General features: G+C 35.6%; 1 protein-coding gene across 1 annotated transcript in view; it reads left to right on the plus strand.

The window, feature by feature from the left end:
- The window catches only part of FOXP2 (forkhead box P2), a 406,754-nt gene that overhangs the window by 24,535 nt on the left and 360,953 nt on the right, over nt 1–21,266 (plus strand). The window contains exon 2 of the mRNA XM_085318494.1: nt 15,962–16,102. The gene's annotated coding sequence lies outside the window, so the exon portion shown is untranslated. The remainder of the gene's footprint in view (nt 1–15,961; nt 16,103–21,266) is intronic.

Raw genomic sequence — 21,266 nt, forward strand, 5'->3', positions numbered from 1 at the left:
GGGATCTGAGATCCCTCTATGATAGCATAAGGTAAGTAATGGGAGTCTGTGGCTGATAGAGGCAGGAGGAGGGAGAAGATGGGAGTGAGTATTCCCAGGGAGCAGTAAGATCTGATTTCTCCATCTCATGGAACTCTCCTGCAAACATTGATTGGCCTTCATAATTCATCTTTGTCTTTATGAGCGGTCACTCTACTCTTGAGGACAGTATTCTTGTAAAAAGTGTGCAGTGTGAGGGTGACCCAACTGAAAAATATCTTAAGTGAAAGTCTTAGTAATAGGTAGTAATAGGTAGCTGAGTCTGAGGCATGTGAAACSCGGCGTTACGGCAGCTTGCGCAAAGCCAGCATGGCATTTATATGTAGGCTGAAACTCATCTAAGTTGGGAGCTTCTTTATAATTTTGTCTGAGTAGTTGAATTTCGTATTTATTTTAAGTCTTTGTGCTTTAAAAGACTCAGGAACAATCAAATATTAATTCCTTTCAAACTATATTTTGCTGACATGCAAATCTTAGAAAGTCATCAGTTTTTCAGATTCAATGCTTCTCCCGTTTATTGATGATACACAAAATAATACAGCAAGACCTCCCTCCTTCAGTATTGCACCTTGTCCCTTACTTCTATGCTACAACTGCATGTACTTGTTCCTGTTGGTGCTTTTTTCTCAGAAGTCTCTATATGATGCATATCACCACAATGTCTTGAGTAGCTATTTCGATGAAATATCTAAATTCTTGAAAGAATTGCTATCCTAGGCATTTTGTTAAATATTATTTGTAATCTACCGAAAGACAGCACTGTACTTCCTACTTTTGTGAGTGCTTTGTCTCCATCTGATGCAAACAAATCACACACACCTATTTTATCTTTCATTGTCAAGGTTTTTCCTGAAAAGAACAGCAGGAGTTTTGCTTCTTAAAGCAGAATTAGTCAAGCTGATCAAATGTTTACTTTTGTCACTTTGCTTTTTGTAGTCTTTCTACTTTTTGTTGCAAAATAGCAAATTAAGTAGATTCTGAAGTCAGTACAAGACTGCAGTTTTGATATGAGGARATCAGATGGTTTCAAGGCTCATCATTTTTCTAGCAGTGATAGCACTGAGTTTTTAAGCTGCTGCTTATGAGTAAAGTTTTACTGAATAGTGTTATGTTACAACAAAAATAAGATAAAATAGTAAATGGTCTGCCATTTGAAGAGATCTTGTTTTTAAACTGACTTATTTCTAAAATCAAATCCCCAAATTGTAAAACCTTTATAATGGCTTCTGAATTTTTAAATAAGGCTTTTTTTTTTTTTTTTTTTTTTGTGTTTTTTTTTTTTTTTTTTTTTTTTTTTTTTAGCAAAAAAATTTTAAAGAGCTATTGACTTCTTTCTTTGTAGCTATTTAATAATAATAACACTAAGATACTATGATTAGTATATGGATTTATCGTACCTTTTTGATTCAGTTCTTTGAGGGGAGTCATGTAAATGTGCGAGACTTACCCTGTCATTTAATGACAGCTGTGGAAAAAGAAAGGGCAAAACCACCTTCAGGGTATCTGATTTTGATTTAGGAACTTTCTAGGGAAAAAAAGAGTTAGAGGAAAGACAGAGAACACACAGAGAGTCCATCTAAGATATACCTAGATTCACATTTTCATGTAGTATTTCCAAGTTTAGCAAAGTATTATGCAGTGCTTCTGTTTTTCTTGCATTGTGGAAACTACTTGACTATACTGTAAAGTTTAGTAGCACTAAATGATACAAAGGGAGATGCCAAGACTACTTCCCTGGGGAGGCACTAGTCTGTGATTTGTATTTCTGAAGATTACTTGAGACTAAGTGATGTTTGGTGCACATCAGTGAAAAAACAGTATTTATCTTTCACTCTTGTAAAGTCAAAATACTGTTTGGGAGTCACATATGCCAGCTAGAGCATTTATTCTAAGGGACAAGAATAAAGGTATATGTAAGCAAATATCAGGGATTTATTTAAAAGAACTTTTTGGTTTGTAGAGTTGCAGTATAACTGAAAATTTCTCAGTTATTTTAGGATGTTACTTCCCTGACTTGCTCATCTCTATTTTCATCTTGCTATTCAAAGCACATAGCATATACATTCAAAATATAATCATGGTGTTCTTCTGTGAGTTCTGAGGATAGCAGAGAATGTGTACAAAAATAATTTTGTTGGTGCTAGTAGGAGGACTTCTGTGTACCAATATGCAATGGAATATAAAAGAATATTCCCTGAATGCTCAAAAATGTGGAGATTTTTCCTTCACAGGTGTTTACTGTCCCATTCACAGAAAAGTGTGGATGTTAACATCTGCTGGTCTTCAAATATGTTTGCAAAGGAGAGGATTCTTGGAATACAAAGACAACCTGTGTTGTCATCATGAAGTATGTTGAGATATTGGTAGTGCTTGCAGTAACCTGAAGGCTTGATTGGAAAACTATCTTTTAGAAAAATGTATYAAGATGGGATATTCTCGGAGTGAGCAGGTTTTTAAACTTTTACTACATATCCAAATTTCTGGGTGGCTGTTGGAAAGGAACATTTCCTCACTTCGAAGCTTCTTCCTGCTAGGTGCCATGCTGTTGTAAATTTAACTGACCCTAGGAGTGTTAGTCTTTGAGAGCATATAAGAATAGGATTTATGGTTCTGAGTTAATAAAATATGCTTATGCCACTGTAAGCCCTATTTAGATAGACAGCAGTAATCTCTGTTGAGCAGTATGAAACCGTCTGTCTCTAAGTAGTGGAAACCTAATAGTTCACAGCAAGGTTGTACCACATCCAGAGATGAGAAAAATGTGTCTGAAGTCAGAGGAGTTTTAGCTGCATGATTTTATTTTCTTGCATAATTACGTTCTTTTTCCAGTGCTAATACTACACATTAAATGAAATAAACAATATACCTGAAGTGCACAAAGGAAGAAGTGCTGTTTTAAGTTCATATCATACCTTATTTTTGCTAGGTTAGTACAAGAAAAAATACTCTTCTTAATCTACAGTATGAATCTAAAGTATATGGAGGTAATGTTAAACATGGACTACAGTGTTTGTAAAAGGCTTTCAGATAAATAGTAAGATACACTTAGAAGGCTAAGGTAATGTATTGCTCTGTTGTGTATTGCAGAGTACAAAAAATGTTGTTTCCAAGTTCTTATCCTTTATGAAAAGAATTGATAGTATTTTATGTTTGGAAAATTACTATGAATTAGTAATTTTTTAATTGTGGTTGAAATATTTGACATTTAAATATGTGGTTGTATTTACATATGTTGCATTTTCATTACAGCTAATCTTGAAAATTGGTTGACAGATGCCTTAAGCAGTTCTATAAAATTGGGACAGTATTTTGCAACCTTGGAATTTAATTACAAATAAAGAACATTTTATAATTTTATTTTCCCAGTTTTTAAGATACCACTCTTTAAGGCAGCTTTATTACAAGAACAGCTGTGTGTAAGCAATACAGAAAAATATACTTTAATGGGGAGATTAATATCTGCAAGTTCATTACTTGGTACCTTGTTTTAATGTAAATTATGAATAATACAGATTTTGTATGCTGCAGGCATACAGATTACCTCTGTATGCCACTTAATATATTTAAGGAAACAAGTCTGTGTGAAGAAGAAACCATTCTATATGCATTATGAGGCATATGTCTTTTTATAGAAGACAACAGTTTTCAATTTATAGAAGACAACAGTTTTCAATATTAGGTTTGAATAACTTAGATAATTTGAAAGGAGAGTAGAGTAAAAAATAATTTATTTGACAAGTATTATGTTTTTATAATACATGGTAATATAAATATTAAAAAAACCCCACAAATTCATGGTGCCTGTGTGTCCTGGGATCTTTTTTTGTTTGTTTGGGGCTTTTTTAAAAAAAAAATCCTCAACATTTTTCCACCGGTGATTCTTAGCTTTTGATTTTATCAAATGGTGTATATTATAGCCAGCTATAATTAAGCATGTTTTGTTTTGTAGGTGAAATAGCTAACTTTACTAATACCTTTAGTAAGTTTATAGAATCGAGCATTAATGATCACTTAATTTAGATGGCCCAAAATAATAAGAAAAAAGTCCATGTAACTGTTTAATTAATGCTTATGACATACTAATCGTACTACTTGATACACAGAGAGTCTGAAGTTCTTTGTTTTTGTATCAGAGCTGAATTTTTAAATTTTTTGACATGTTCAATCAGATTGCATGGCATTTATAAGAGTATCCAACAATATCTTCTCTCTTCAAATCAAATTTTATTTATCAGCATATTTCGTCTTGTGATTCATCTTAAYAGTGATTTGATTCACCCATCCAAAYATTAGGTATTCAGCGATGCCTCTTCACCAGGACAGCAGGCTCCCTTGGCTCCTGTACAGGTGAGAGTGACAAGCTCTCCTGGGAGGTCTGTGTTAGATGGCAAATACATCCTAGTTAGTGTTGTGTTATACAGGATAAAGATGGTTCAGTCCTATTTCTTCGATCAGTGGTTTCCAATTTACTGTTTGGCTGAGGGCCTGCTCCCTCCTCTGTCTTTGCTTTTGCATCTTCCTTTCATCTGACAAGACTGCAAACAGTTGTCCAAGTTGCTCTCATTGCATCTTTTCAATAAATACATTCTTTAAAATGTCTTAGACCTCTCTAGATTCAGAAAACCCTTTRTACTTACTTAAATGCTGAGAATAATGCTTCAGGAAAAGCAGACGCTAACTAGTATGATTTTTTTTAGTCTTCCTTTACTCACCCTACCCATTACGCTTCCACATCTGGCCCTGCCTTGATTCCTGAGGTCCACCATGTGCCCAAGGATGCTGTCCATTCAGTTGCAGCTGTTCACATTTAAGTATCTGATAGTTGAACTGAGTTGGCTTTATTTTCCTTGCAAATCTTTCTTCCATTTTGAAAAGCCACAGAGTATAATGGAAGCTGATATTTGTAAGTTTGTTTAGCACATTTTTCTTTGCCCTTTTTTYCCCGTGTGCATTTGCAGTTCGTTTTGGCCATACTAAAGTACCAGTCTTCTACTTTTCATGATTTCCTGGCAGAGAATTCCTTTTAAAGTTGTGATGATGCTTTGAAATCTGGCTTGATGAATGAGGATGTCTGTGTGCTCGTTACTGCGTTTGCAAGTCAAAGATGCAGTATCAGATCCAAAAATACATAATTTGGTCAACCAAAGCCAAGAGAAACTATATTAGATCACTAAGGGATAAAACAGTCCTCGAGGTCACTTCATGGGGAAAGCTGTGCTGGGCTTCATGGAGAAAAAGGAAATCTTCCTCAGCCCTTTCCAGTGTGCTGTTGACAGGCCTGACAGCAGGATTTATAAGGCTTATTTCCACCTTTTTCCTGGCTCCTTTTTGCTTTTAAACATCATGTAAGCCGTGCTATGTAGGGAGCCTACTTAGAGTTTAGCACTGGGCAGGAGATGAATGTTTTCCTCCCTTACCTCCTTGAGCCGTGGGAACACCGTGGTGGGATGTCCATCTTCTGACCATGTGTATCAGCATGAGCTGCATGGAGGGGACAGGCCAAGCGCAGCCAACGGAAGATTTTAGGTAGAGAAGACACAGAGTTACAGGGAGGAAATAAGCCTATAAATGCTGTCTGCTGCACATCTTAGGTTTTCATACACTCRTACAGAGGATCCAGGGAATCAGGAAGTAGGATGAAGGTTACCATAATTTTGACACAAACACTTAAACAGCTAATCTGTTTCTAAATGGTTATGTTTTTAATCTCAAGCTTCTTTACATGGCTGAGCTGTTCTTTTTCCAACTTGACTTTGTTTTGTACGGGAAATATTTCTGATCAGATTGCTTAAGCTCTGAGCTGTCATGTAAATACATTCTGTCAAGTATATAATACACATTTTAAAATTTGTCTAAATATTTATGCTCTTGAGGGGAATCACTGTAGCGCTCGACAGATAGTTACAACCTAGTGAGTAAATAACTTGCATTTCTTTTTTTAAAAGTCTGCATTACTGCATTGTTTTTGCAATAAACTGTAACTGTTTAAAGATCACTTGAATCTCACAAATTTCTGCAAGATAGTCACTTAAGAAAAAATTATCACCTGTCTTTCAKGAGTGCATGCAATGCATGTATCCATGTGTGTGTGTATATATACATAAGTGCATATATTATATATGTGTGTGTATATATATGTATATATAGAGAGAGAAAATAAAACTTCCTTCTAAAAACAAAGACAAAAACCTAAAATGGATGAAATGCTTCAGAATTTAAAATTATCATAAAAAATGCTGTCTGTATCAGCAGAAAAACATAATTCCTGTTATATTAATCTTGCTTACAGTATGTACTCCATGAATTTTTTTTCATATTTTATTGATTTTTCTACTTAGAGTACAGTGATAAAATCTGTGGTGTTATGATTTTTTTTTTTTTTTAAATTTTAAGAAGTTTAGTGAAATTTGATGGAGCAAAGAAAGAGAGTTTTCTTTCATTTTCAGGTAATGAGCTATATTTTTCCAAGGTCTATGAGAAGGAAAATTATTAATACTATAGTTTGGAATGTAGTGAGTGTGTAATCAATGAGAGTTACAGTGGCTGTAATTGATGCCAGGTGTAAGATTGCTATAGAGTTAAACATGGAAACTATTCACCAGTAAGAAAAAGTCTCCCAGTTTATACTGATGGAAGTATGTATTGGGTCTATACATGTGTAATAAATTGTAGTATCTCTCCTTTTTATTTTGTACAATAATAAAGTATATCCAGAGAAAGTAAATTTGTGATTTTAACATCTTTTGACAAGCACATTAGACTGTAGAAAGAGCATCCAAGTTGGGGCTTGGGGCATATGGTGCTACCTTCTGCTAGCATAGCTCCAAAACAAGTCACTGTGTTCACCAAGGGGTCATGTTCAGATGCTCAGGTTCATTCCTTTGGTCTGAGGGAAAAAACGCAGTTCCTTTTCATCAGGAAAAAATTAGAACATAAAACAAAAACCTCACTTCCCTGCAATACAGTATGCAGGGGACACTGAGATGTTCTGAAATGTTTTTCTTTCAGCCAGTTTTTTTTTCAAGGCATTCAAGAAAGACTTCAGAGAAGTTAAGCTAGACAAAAACTGTATTGGTTAATAATCCACAGGCTAAACAATGCTGTAGTGATGTTAATCCTCAAATTAAACTATGTAAAGATTTATAGCTGTATTTTATTCTGAAAAGAGACATCATGCTATTTTGAAAAAATACAGGTTTATTTCCTGATGTGATATAGTTGAAATATTTCAGAATTAGTACATTCAGGGTATTATTTAAATACTTGTTTCTCAAATAAATAACAACGCACAGAGACTTAGTTCTCACATCTTTCTAGGTTGTCTTATTTTATTTAAAGATTTATTTATAATAGATAATCCAAGTGTTGTATATCTTGGGAATTTAACATATGGATGAGGATGCGGGAGGAATTAGTTATACGAGATTTGTTGACCAGCCTTTAATTCAGATTGTCATTTTTAACACACGGCAGTGCAGATGGTAAAGTTTTGACTGTCCGTCAGAGCCCGAATACCTTAGGGACAGCTGTTGCTGATAAATCTTTTTTACATGCTTTAGGTCAAGAGTAGTCAAACCTGTTACAGCACCTGCTTTTACATATGCAAATCTGTTGTTTTGTCATTTCATTAAACAGGGAAAGGTAGTGGTCTCTTGTGGCTGTAAGTAAGTCTGGAACATAGCCTGTATGAAATGAAATCTAGCGAAAAGACAACCGTGATCTCAGTAGTATAGCCATGGGATGTTGCTTCTGTTTTGGGGCTTTGTTTCTGGAAGACTGCCTGTAATTTGGAAGGAGGGTAGAAAGACAAGTATATGTTTGGAGGCAAGAAGAAAAGGGAAGGTGTTTGCTGTCATTGACTGTAGGGTAGTTGTGAAGTTTGACATGCCCAGAAGCTAATGGATGCCATGTGGGGCTACCATACACTGCATACCTCAGTTTTCATCATCTGGTAAGCCTGCAGCGTGATTTCCGGGCACTGGAGCATACAACATGTCTACTTCGGTTTGGAGCTGATTGATCCACAGTACGGTACATGCTTGTGGGATCTTCACTTGCTGTAGAACAACATAAATGATTGAAATGCTTTCTTAAGAAAGAGAAGTATCATTTGTTTATATACTTTAGTGCCTAGTAAAAATGACTGTCAAACAGTAACAYGCTGTGTAACAGTTGACAGTTTACTGCGTAATGTTACATACAGCTTGTGGAAACTTTTAAACTGTTTAGATTTGTTTAATGTTTTGGATATATATGTGGAGAACGGAAATCACGAGGAGGAAACTTCTTACTTCTTTTATTGCACTTTGCAAATGGGGTTGTGGCATGTAATAGAAGGATTATTTTTTAAGCAAACTGACAGAAGATTTTATCCTGCACTGCCATAGATTGCTGTGGGGGAGAAAGGGAAATAGTAAAATTGATGAACAAATGTTGCATGCTGTCATTTTAGATTATGTTGCTTCAACATGAAGCTGTTGCTAATTTTTTTAAAGATATGGTAAAATTTTGATGTTGCAGAAAGTAACATAGCAGCACTGTTGATTGTGTTAATTATTCCATTCCCAGGCTAGTTTGTCAACAATATCTTAACCAAGCCACAAGCAAAAAAATGTATCTTAAAAGATTTTATAGAGAGAAAAAAATACTGCCCTGACCTTTTAACCTTGTCAACTGTGTTTTCCTATTCTGACACTATGCATTATTTTTGCAAAGGTTGGAAGTTTAACTCTTCAAGGAACCAGATATCATTTTTATTGGGATATTAATTCTGGTAGGTGCTAATCTCATCAAGATTTGCAGACATTTTCCTTCATAGGCCATTCTGATTTGTAGCTTTTTCTTTTCACAGCAGTATTAAATACCAAACCTTCTCTGATATGGAAGTTCATTAGAGATATGTCTTTGATGGCAGCCCTTTCAGGGCTTCAGTTTCAAATACCTTGATGTAAAGCTTAAGAAGCCATTGTGTTGTAAGCCCTCCTTGATGTGTCTTATTTAGATCTGCATAGTAAATCAAGGAAAGTAAATAACAAGGCAGCAGATGGAAGCATGGAGATAAGGCCAGTGAACAATTGTATTTGTATTTTGTTATGATGTTGACAGGAGCTAAAATTCACTAATCTAGTTCAACTGATCTGCATTTCAAAGAAATCTCATTTAGCAGCAACTTGAAGGTTTGGAGGATAAAGTTCTTTTATTGCAGCTTTTATTGCATTCTTTGCTAATTTATCTGGTCAAGATTTAGCCTTGCTTACTTAAAGCAGCAAGCATGTTACAAGGAGTCTTAAATACTACGAAAGCATTAATGTCTAGACTATGAACCAAAGGTAATTACATATCCAGCAGTGAATAGGCTACATTTAGGAAATACTGTTGTCCAAATGGAATTGCAAGAGAAATGCAGATAAGGTATTTTTCCCTGTCTGTTTTCTCTGAGTGTTTTTTTTTCCCTTTTTTATTTAATTTTGGGGAGGGGGGAATGAATACATAAATCTAAAATTATTAAATAAAATTAATAAAATGTTTTGGACTATAGATTCTGTCATAGTATACTTGACAATTCTGTTTAAAAATAGATAGCTGATACTAAGGTTTCATTTAAAATGGGTCCTTCAATAACTATTAAAAGGTGGACAATAGTGTACTAGAGCGTGGACCATTATTGTTTAAATTTGTGCCCTAAATGATATAGATAATGCTTATGTAATTACATACTGTATATTAGATGAAGTACAGCCATCTCCTCTAGAAAAAAAATATGCTAAATACATTTTAAAAATCAAGTATGATTGAAATGAAAGTGATGTAAAATGTGTGGTTGAAATGAAGTGTGATGTAAAGTAGAATTTAGTGCAGCTGTATTTTTTAAAATACAATTTCTTGTATTTTTAGAAGGTATTTAATCTTAAGGGCAGTAGACTTAGCCTCTTACTTTGATTTAGTTTTCATTTTATAATATAATACTAATAATGGGTTATTTAGGCAGTTGATCCCAAGTGTATGCCTACCTATCTAAACATCCAGTAATAGGGTGAAGTATGCCAGATCACTTTTCAAAACTGATTTAAAGCTTCAGGTGTGTCCCTCTGCTCTAATAGTAGGATCCAGCCGTGTAAACCAAAACAGGCAGCTGCTGCATTTCAGCGTTGCAGGCCCAGCTGCCCTTCCGCAGCCCGTCCTTGTCACAAGGGTGCTCTGGTGGAGCACGTGCTCCATGCTGTACCTCAGGGACTGCACTTCTGTCTGATCTGCAGTATGGACCCTTCTCTGTGGGCTGGGAAGGAATAGAGGGGACAGCAGCTGGGGGTGGCAGTACTTGGAAGGCTTCAGCTGTATTTGATACCCTTTGACTGCAGGAGTCTGTATACTAATTATAATTAGGTCACGGTCTGGTAAATGTTTCTTTGGTAGTAGGTAGCTTAAGCACCTTTGGATTTCTTCTGCTCATTGCTATAAGTCTGTAGATGTTTATACAATTCTTTGTGGATCTGCAAGGTGGACTCCTCCCAGGTTGACAATAACTTGTGTTTTGCCAGTTTACTTCCACTGTAGACTAGTTCCCTAGGGTGGTTGACCATGCAGCTCCAAGAACAATTGCATGGGCACGACTCGGCAGGCACAGTGCTGGGAAATAGGAGGTCGTGCTTAACCTTTTTTGAATAACTGCTATTTGTATTGCATATTTCGTTTTCTACATGCAGAGCATAAAGTGGTTTTGAGGATAACTGCAAGATTTCCAGAAAGAATGCAGGTGTTGCTGCTAGAAGAGGTATTCCCCAGACTGTACCCCCAAATGCTCAGGGTTTGCATTGCACTTGCATTGCAGTGCAGCCCAACCTACATCATGACTGTTTGATCCCATGTTTATCCCTGGCCACAGATTCCCACTCTTTGATTCCACCAGAAGTGATGTGCCTGCTTTGGCTTTGGCCAAAAATTGATCACTTTTTAGGGTGGGATTGTTTTCAAATAATGTAGCTTCCTGACGCGTCTTACCCCGTGGTTGCACAAATGTCCAAGTCAGCACAAGAAAGTATGGGAGAAGTCTAAAGCTAGAGCTGATGAGGAAGGAGGTTAGGCCTGCATCAGCCCTAGTTTAAATTGGCTTATGTTGCCAATGTAGCTGCATTCTGTCTGGAAGTCTTGCAGTTATCCCTCAAAACCACTTTATGCTCTGCATGTAGAAAATGAAATATGCAATACAAATAGCAGTTATTCAAAAAAGGTGACTTGCACTGCTTTGTGTAATAAATACATGCCAGCCAATATAGTGAAGACAATAAATAAATCAGACTCACTTAGAAAACTCCACAGTATATTTGAGTGTTTAATTGTGTCCCAGTCTGCCAAAATTCAAAAAGCAAATTTTGAATTTGAAGATGACACAGGGAGATCATCTTGCTAACAACTCGCAGTTGCAATGAGGTGAGTCCACATGAGCATGTTCTTTCAGGCATTGAGGCTGTCGCATTTCATATTACAATTTAAGTCATCCTCTGCTCCTCTCAGATCACTGTATGATCCTGTTGTCTGTCCTGCACCAGTTCCCAGAGTTTAACAATACATAGTCTGTTTCTTGAACTTCATACCTGTGTATCTTTAGCTCCAGCCATGCTGACGGTCATTACATCCAGCCAAAACCCTTCCCACGTCTGTGCATTGCCTGAGGTGACAAGGAGGAATCCTGGCTGTCTTTGAAGGCTTGCCTCTTGTGCCCCTGTCCCACTTGGCTCAAAGCAAGTATTATGTTCTTCACATAGTGGTCAGAGGGGAGAGGATTTTCACCAAAAGAGAGAGTGGTAGGCAAGAGAAGAGAAGAAGAGAAGAAATGCATAAAGAAAATTTTCTGGAATTTCCCTCATCTTTTCCCTCCACAGATGACCTTTGCACATCTGCTGCTGTAGTGTAACAGTAATGTATGTAGGTAGTCAGGTAATCGGGATCAAAACCATCTAGAGAGGGTGGTGTGTTAAAAAATAAAKCTTGAATTCCACCTGTAGTCTTGTCAGCACCAGGGCTGATGGCAAGGTGGGGCTTTGGAACATTCTCAAGGTGACGTTGCGTTTGTCGAATTGCRCTGAATTGCTTAGCTTTTGTTTTCTTTAAATCCTGCTGTGTAGTCCTATGCTGAACAGCAGTCTAAGGCTGAAAGGAGGAGGGCAGACAGAACTGTAAGGAATTCCATCAGAGAAAACTCTTTTGGGGTTTGCTGAAGAAAAATAGTCCCAGACATACTTGCCACAAGAGCTACTACCTAAGATTACTACCTACTGTCTGTTTAGTCTCCACAAGCTTGAATGCCAAAATCATTTTTACCAGCTGTTGCATCCAGGTGTCCCAAAATCCATTCTTGGCAGATTAACTGTTAGCTGGTTAGCCCATGTTGTTTTTCACCTATTTCATGTGTAGAATTTACTTTGGCATGATAAACAATTAAGCATTGAAAGGAGTTAATCAGATATGAATCTTACCTTTATTTTCATACCAGTCTATGTCCTTAGGATTAAGCTTAAGATTCTGCTTCTGGTCAGTATTTTAAAAATAAATTTTAAATGGATCTACAGGGCCTGTGAGAAATATTTCTTCAACTCAATCTCTATCCAAATGCAAAAGATGAAAAATTGGGTATACAAGTGATGAGATGTCTAGATTTTAAAATGTTTCAAATTTTAGTGTGTGTTTTAGATCATGCAAAAGATATGTATCAGCATAGAAGGGAAATTGCCATTATTTTAATGGCACTGATCTATGGCTTCTGAAAATAGATAGACCATTTTACTTGCTACAATACTTTAAGAGCCTTTTATTCTTTTTATTGTATAAGAGAAGGGAGATGATGTCAACTCTAGTTTTCTTTCAAGTAGTGTTTTTTTGATCATCCTTAAGTTACAAATGAACAAAATAGCTTAATTCAGTTTAACAGCAAAACATTTAGGGAAGTTTGCAATATAATGTCTTCAGTTCTTTAATCCTTTACATTCTGATTGATCTCGTTTTCTCCTTATGCCATTTCCAAATCAGAGTAATAGCAGAGATTAGATTTGAGGCACCTTGCCACAGATATTTGTTTATTTTCTTGCTCTGTGTTGAAACATCTTTCCTAATGGAGGTTTCAAGGTTTACTAGTAAATCATTTATTGTTTTGTGAGTTTTGTGGTTTCGTGAGATAAGATTTCTAGGTAGTTAGTATCCTGCAATACAGTTTTTACCTGTTGTGGTGTGTAGAGTCTACTTCTCTAAATATTAAAATTTTGTGAGAAGGTTGACTTTGTCCGTATAGGAATTCTAYGACACTCAGTTCTTTTTTGGCACTGCTTGCAGTTATTTATAATTAGTATTACAGTGGTAATACAGGATCTCAGGCAGAACTTAGATTGTTTTTGTGCTCGATGATTTATAATCTTATCCTAAAGATTTTAATTTCTAAATAGGTAAGTTGAACAAGTGGTAGAAGGGAGAACTTGCCTAATATTTTGGTGTAAGTCAGTAGTAAATGGGTCTTTGATCCCGGCTATGTGATCTATGCTGTCCAGTGAAGTTTGTTTCCTCTTTAGTTTAGCTACTTGAGCTGCAGAGCAAACCTAATGGCAAACAGAGTAACAGCCTCTTCTCATCTGCAAATTGTAGAAGTGATGAGGGAGAATAGCTAGAACACCAGATGTACTTCCATCCAATATATCAAGCGGACCAAAAAAAAAAAAAAAAGTATCTGTATTCCAAGTTCCTCATTGCTGGATTTAGAAAGAATGATAATAAATATGTCTATATATAGATACAGAAGAAACTTTTTGATGTGTGTGTGAAATGTTAGGGTACTAATTCATGCATTTTGGTTGCATGCTCTTGTCTGAGCAAAGTTATTTTTGTCTTCTTCTTCTTCTTCTTCTTTTTTTTTTTTTTTTTTTTAACTTAGTAAGGGTTTTTTCATATAATGTTCCAGTACATAAGTCTGAATATATGCTTAGTTCACAAGCCCAAAGATCTGTTTCCCAATGCATAGTGCCATTTATGTTTGCTATCAGCAAGATAATAGAAAGGACTAGGAATAGTCCTTTGGCATGTCTGGTAGATATGGATAGAATTAATTAACATAGTTTTTCTCATAAAAATGACATGCCATTCTGTGACAGCATAAAGTCTTTGTTCCTGATGTCAGTTATTCAGTTTTCACTGGTTCAGAAGGCATCCCTGAAGGAATTTTAATTGATCTGCACTTAACCAAAATACAGCAAAAACACTGCTGTATCCTAGACATAAAAGGAAAAGAGGAGATACTGGAATACAAAGTATATGATTTTTAATGTTTGCTTTGAGGGGAAACTTGGGACATAGACATGCTGACCAGCATTTATTTAAGTTTTGAACTGTGTGGAAACACATGAGTGAAGTTGCAGACTCTACACATGAAACTAGTAAACAACTTCAGAAGCAGAGCTTTGCTTTTTAACCTCAGCTACTTTGAAACTGTGGACTGGGGAGATGAAGGTTACAAAACACTGCTTTGCAGTAAAATTTTACTTCTTTATTTGATTGTTTTCTGTGATGCTACTAGTTTGGAAAAGTCAATTTTCGGGGAATATTTTGGAAAAGCCAAGTTTGTTAAGCATGTAGTAAAATTCAGAGAACCGTGGGAATTTACTTTGCAGTTCAGAAGGATCTAGCCTGTACTAAAATGCAAGACTAGACTCCCTGTGTACCTGATGCTATAGTGTTGTATGCCTTGTGTAGTGAATATTGTAGAATGAATGTAAGAATTTGTTCAATTAGCACCATCATCAATGAATACAGAAGGAGACAAGACTGACCATACTGCTTCCAAACAGTGGTTGAACTAGGCTCTATACTGTCTTTATGAATGGCTTTCTTCCAAAACAACACCCACTGCTCTCCTCTTGAACTCATAAAAACCCACTGTATCTACAGCATCAGTGGGAAGGAGAGCACAAGTTGATGACCCATTTTGTGGAGCCCACTCTCCTGCTTTTTTTTTTCAGACCTGTTTTTTACTAGACAGTTCTTGAGTTCAAAGAGACAAGGAACATCTGATCTCTATTCAACCTTTCTATCRTATTCAGGCTTTTGTAGTCTTTTATCATATCTTCCGTTCAGTTGTCTCTTTTCTAGCCTGGATAGTCATGGCGTGTTGAATTGTTCTCTTATGGAAGCCATTCTRAGCCTTTGATTATGTATGTTTTCCTTCTCTGAAGCTTTTCTAGTTCTGTTGTGTTGTTCTTTTGAGAGAAGGGTACCTGAACTGAGCAGGAGTGTGCAAGATGGGGATTAGCTCAGTGGTAAATGGTGTTTTGTGTTTTGTTCCTTACTTCTTTGTGAATTATTTCTAACATTGGATTTTCTGTTTTAACTGTGACTGAACGGTGAGTCAAGTTTTCATGGGACTATCTGTCAAAACTCCAATATTTACTCTCAGAATAGTAAGATGTAGTGCAATAGAGAACTGTGTTGTATAATGGAGAATTAAAATTAGAATATTTATTAGTAATGGGTAACAAAGTTTCCAGTGAACCTGTGCTCATCAAAATTTTGATTATATGCATGAACCCTGCCAAAAATATTCAAAATTTCTTAGTGTTGTGAAATAAATCATTGATAACAGGAAATTTTATTTTAATTTGTACACTTTGGCTTTTCAGACTAATTTAATCTTGTTATGAATCACAGGTGTAGAGCAGATGACTGCTTTAGATGCTTGATATTAAGAAAGAAAGATGTAAAGGATGTGAGATTTCTTGCAAGGTATGCAATGCATGTATGCAAAACCATAGCCTTCTAAATGTATTAAGTGTGTTTTAAAGAAGTATATATACCTTGTATAATAAAAGAAGTAAAGTATAATACCTTGCTCTAGAACACAGAAAGAAAGGCTTGTACTAACTACTTTCTTTTCCTTTCTTTCCCTTAGGTAATTTTAAGTGAAAATTAAGGACCTTCTGTCCTCTCCTGCTATAAAAGTGAAAGACACTTGTGGAAGGAAGACCAGTTAGAGCAAGAGGGCAGTTCCTTCCTACAACACAAGAAGGTGACTAGGTGACTCCAAGGAAATGTAAGTGATTTATAATGAAGCTGTGATTGTGACTATTTCTGCTATGGACTTACATACTCTGTAGGAGGAATATATATTACATGCTTGAATTATAGTGCTTATAAGTATAAAATACATTTTATGAAAACATTTATAGAGCGTACAGAAAATACGAACCGCCTGTGCTCCTATGCTTGCCTAATGGTAAGGTATTCTACAATTTCTTTCCTATACAGCAAAAAAATCTTTTTTTAAGGAAAATGAAGTGCTGAAAAGAATCATAAACATGTTTTTTATGCCATTTTGTATGCATCTACATCTGTGTTAATTTAGATATGTAGGAACTGGTTATCTAAATCTTAAGTGAGTTATTCTGGATTCTGCTTATGCTCAGGAGAAAGGTAGGCATCTCCAGAGGCTGACTCATTCCACCTTAAAATTAATGCCTGAGGAATTTGATACTACTCTTTGGATAGCTCATGTCTCTCCRTTGATAGCTTAGCTTTAGACTCAGTGTTCAGTGAACACTTCCAACTGATTCTCCCGTTTAAGAGGTTCCAGCTTTTTTCCCCTCTCCCCTTTCTGCCCTTCTCCCTCAGTGTGCGTAGCTGTTTGTGTCGATACGTGACAAATATGTTTAGAGAATGCATCTGGCTAAAAACAGCCATTTGTTTGTATGGTTTTGTTTTCAACTGGACTTACCCCAGCCTTCTGCTGCCAAAGTGCCTCAGGTGGTACACAGGGTAATGGGGACGAGAATTAGCAGCTAAATGTGGCATGGCAAGATAGCCTGTAGGCAGCAGTGCTGGTTTCTGCAGCCTGAAGTGCTTGGTGAGGTATAGTCTAAGGTGTCTAACTTGCAGATGTTTTCAGTGCCCTGCCATTTATAAGAATTAAAAAGAAAAAAAATGAGTGGACCACCTTAATTATAATTTAGTAAGGAACTATTGCTTTTTTGTGTGTTTCACACTGTGGTGAATGCAGGGATTTTTACTTGCTTTGTAAATTAGAATTCAGATCTCCAAATCCAGGAAATAGTCACAAATACATAGTAAGCAAATAGGTGCCTTATAATGATTTATAGTAAAGACATGACACTATATAATCCATAGCTATTTATGAATCTTAAAAACACTAACTTGATTTTGTATAGCACTGAATATGATCTGTGGATTGGAGATACATGACTAATAATTGGATTAATTTAGACACAGAGTCTTCTCCTCTTCAGAATAGTAAAATACAGAGTAATGTTTCATTCTGATATTAAATACCTGATGGGAGGAGTAAAGAAGATGGAGCCAAACTCTTCTCAGTGGAAGAGGAGCAATTAGCACAAACTGAAATACAGGTAGTTGTGCTTAAACTTAAGAAAAAAACTTGTTTACTGTGATGGTGGAACAGGTTGCCCAAAGAGGCAGTAGAGTCTCCATCCTTGGAAAAATTCAGAACCCAACTGGACATGGCCCTGAGCAACCTACTCTGGTTGAACCTGCTCTGAGCAGGACGGCTGCACTAGACAATCTCCAGAGATGCCTTCCAGCCTCAGCTACTCTGTGATTCTGTGAATATTTATAGAAAAGCAAAATTGCAGAAGATTCTTCTATTTTATATTGTGATATTTTAAGATTTCTTATTTTGATTTTTTTTCTTGGCTATATTTAGCTATTGAGTTTGGGCTTTTACTCAAGTTTTAGCAAAAGTTGAGAAACTGCAGAAGTTGAGAGCTTTCTAAAATGTGTAAATCATATTAAAGACTTGTGGAGATAACTAAGATAAACATTGAATTCTTYGAAAATATTTACAGGTGTGAATTAGCACCACAATTAGAAGGACATGAACAAACACGACCTTGAAAATAGGGATAATGAGTATCTTTTTGATATGGTCCATTAAAAGGAAGATATATTTTTAATAATATTTGAGTTTTAAAATGTCAAAAGCAGAGAAAAAGTCATGGAGGAAAGATTCATTAATTCACAATAGAACCAGATATTTTCCTGAAGCCTGATCAGAGGGCAGTCAGAAGGCAATGAGATCTGTAAAGCAGCTTATCACTTTGTATTGCAAAATCTGTTTGCAGGTGCATGTGGCTAGTCTGGGACAGACCATAATCCTAAGTGGATGCCTATGGAAACATACCAAAGCTGAGCAGATGTATTGTGATACTTTCCAGTATGTTCTTTTGTCTTCTAGGATTTTTTTATTTGGTGGCTTCCTTGTGTTTTGAAATAATTGAGAAAAAGGAATTAGCTCTTTAAAATTCAGCTTTGTTAAATTTCGCCTTTGATTAGCTTAGCAGAAATTTTCTGTCCATAGCTGTACTATGGGCTGAATCTCTTTTTAAAAGCTTCTGGGAAATTGTTTTAATTTCTGAGCATAGAAAAAAGATTGTCGGTTCTAAAAAAAAGTCTCAGAATCCTTTACTTTTTTTTGAGCAAGGACTTGAAAGAGAGAAGCTTTAATGGGTTATAAGACGTGCCTTTTGCCATGCTGCTGACTGTCTATGCTTACTGCACTGAGTTATAAGCTTTGGAAAATATCTGCTTACTCATATTCAGAAGAAGCATATGAGTTTGTCAGCATATTCTCAAAATATTCTCTGTATATTCTTAAGCTCCCCGAAATAACTGAGTGTGTCCTGACTTGGAGATCAAACACTGTGTTAAATTTTAAATGTGCAGATCCTCTGTTATCTTCAGAAATACTCATGTTCTTTGAACTTTCTGGAGCAATGGATTTTGATTCTGTGCTTGTTGAGAATTCCAATTTTCTACATCTTCTGCTTATTTTTCCAGTGCACTCTTTGAGTATGATGTCAAGGGGGGGATTAATATGCCCTGAATTCAGCCATCTAGAAGGTTAGATGTTGTAAGTCGAGGCCAGCTGCTATAGACTTCTCCAGTCAGTGAATAGAGATGGACGCCTCCAGAAGGAAGACTCAGATAGGCTTTCTTTGGGATGTCTTCAGATGTGATGAATTGTCCTTTGGAGATGCCTTTTTCTTGTCACTGACAATAGAAGGAGAAGGAATAGAAGGTGACCAGCACAAATTTAGACATCTAACTTTTCTATTAAATGTTAAGGCAGATAAACTCTATCTCAAGTGTTAGAATGTGAGACTTAAGACACAGGAATGTTACCACTGTCAGTGGGACAAAAATRTCCTGCTTACAAATGGGTAAACAAAATTATGATGATGAATTTAAGCTTATTAAAATGACATTTTCCATATTGCTTAGACATTGTATGTAACCATTAGGAAAATGTTTTTCAAATGTCATAACTATGAAACAAACATAAATAGATACATTTTTTAATATATTTTGTCTCTAGGATGAGAAGCACGTTTTAATTTTATTTGGTTACTTAATATATTAATGAGATAATAAAATGAAAATGAAGTTGTATCATGAGATTTTAACATTTAGTTTAATACTGCTCACAATAAAAGAGAGTCACAAAAATCTGGTGTTAATATAGATGGGCTAATTTTTAAAAGCAAGTGAATAGATAACTTCAATTTGAAAATAAAGATTGCTCTGATATCAGTTAATATTAATAATATTTATATTCTCGTAAATGTGGTTGTGGTTGAATGGTATTTTCCATTTGTATTGAAATATTTCTCTTGTAATTTAAAGTGCTGTCTATATTTTGACTCTGTCACATAACATATGATGATAACACACCACTTTCATCAGTTTTTAGTTTTTATGAATCAGGGCTATATGTTAAGTGAATGTTCATGCAATAGAATCGTTGAATGAGTCTAAAAGGCATATGAAGGAATGTGTACTGTTCTGCATTTGTGTTTTAGTTAAGATATAGGCATATAGCAAAGAAATACTGGCATAACTTACAATTATATGTCTTTTTTAGCCAATTTACATGTATTTCAATGATTATCATGGACAGCTAGACTTAGCTGATTATTCATATGAGCTTTTAACATTTCTGTTCTTAAATTATGAAAAGTAATAAAATATGCATTAAATATGGCCGTAGTCCATACACACATCCTATTGTGGCAGAACASAGTATTGCTCATTGTAAGCAGTGTTATGGTACCTCCTCTTATGGTTGATTGATGAGTGTCATTGAAGTGGGTTACATTTTTCTTTCATTTCCATTTAATGTTTTGAATATTCTTTTTTGTTTCCTTGGTTTGGTTTCTGTCTTTTCTTTATTATTTATAATTTGGTACATTTAGCAAGTAATTACATAGTAGCAAGAGAATATATGCCAATGAAAAACCACAAAGAATTTGTGATTCCTGGAATTTTTATTCAACTTGAAAAAATTATTATTTTATTAAAAGAATTGTTGCTGTATCTTTTTCAGAGCTAAATGGCCTAAAGAAAGTACTCAGAGAAGGGAAGTAAGCTCATATTAATAACTTTTAGCCAAGTATTTTCTTTAATTCTTAAACAAAATAATGTTCCCCAGTGTTTGGATCTCAATATTAGTAAACTATATGCTGTAAACATGATCAAAATATTTCCCATGGAAACACTTTCAGTACTGCTGACCAAGATTCTCACTGATAAATAAGCAGAAATTTCCTGAAGCTGACAAGCTGGCCTTTCGTAGAGTGTACAGGTTCCATAGGCTTGATTTTTTTCACAATTGGCTGGCTTTTTTTGAGTTGGATTTACAATTCCCTATCCTTCTGCTGCTTCAAGAATGTTTAGTTTTGAATGGAATTTTACACATTATCACAAAAACCCACCAAAACTACTCCACTTCTGAACAAATGTAAAGGGCAGTTCAGCCAAGGTACCACTAAGCAGAGTATGTATCAGTAGTGAAAGATTGTGTGTATTTGTATCGATCTCTTAAGTTTTATTTTGTGATTGATGTTTTGTCCTGACCTGGTTACAGAGTTCAAACTGAGTAGACTTTAAATGCTGAGAACATCTGGCTCCAGTGAATGAGTCTGAGTATGGAAACCTGAGGAGTATACCTTCAAGAGGCTTAATGACTGCAACAAAATTGTCAGAACAAGTGTTACTCAGCACAGACATCTAAATCAGCAGTTGTTTTTTTATAATAAAAAATCCCATATGGGGGTCAGTCGCATTCTATATAGGTAATGAATAAAGTCTCTGTAGGTCAACTCAGGGCAACCTGAAGTTTCAAATAGGCAAAAAGGGAAAGATGTTTTGCTTGTTGCTGACAGTTT

This window comes from Rhea americana, unplaced genomic scaffold (genome assembly GCF_003343005.1).
Source record: "Rhea americana isolate MKP2758 unplaced genomic scaffold, rheAme1 scaffold_54, whole genome shotgun sequence".
Lineage (NCBI taxonomy): Eukaryota > Metazoa > Chordata > Aves > Rheiformes > Rheidae > Rhea > Rhea americana.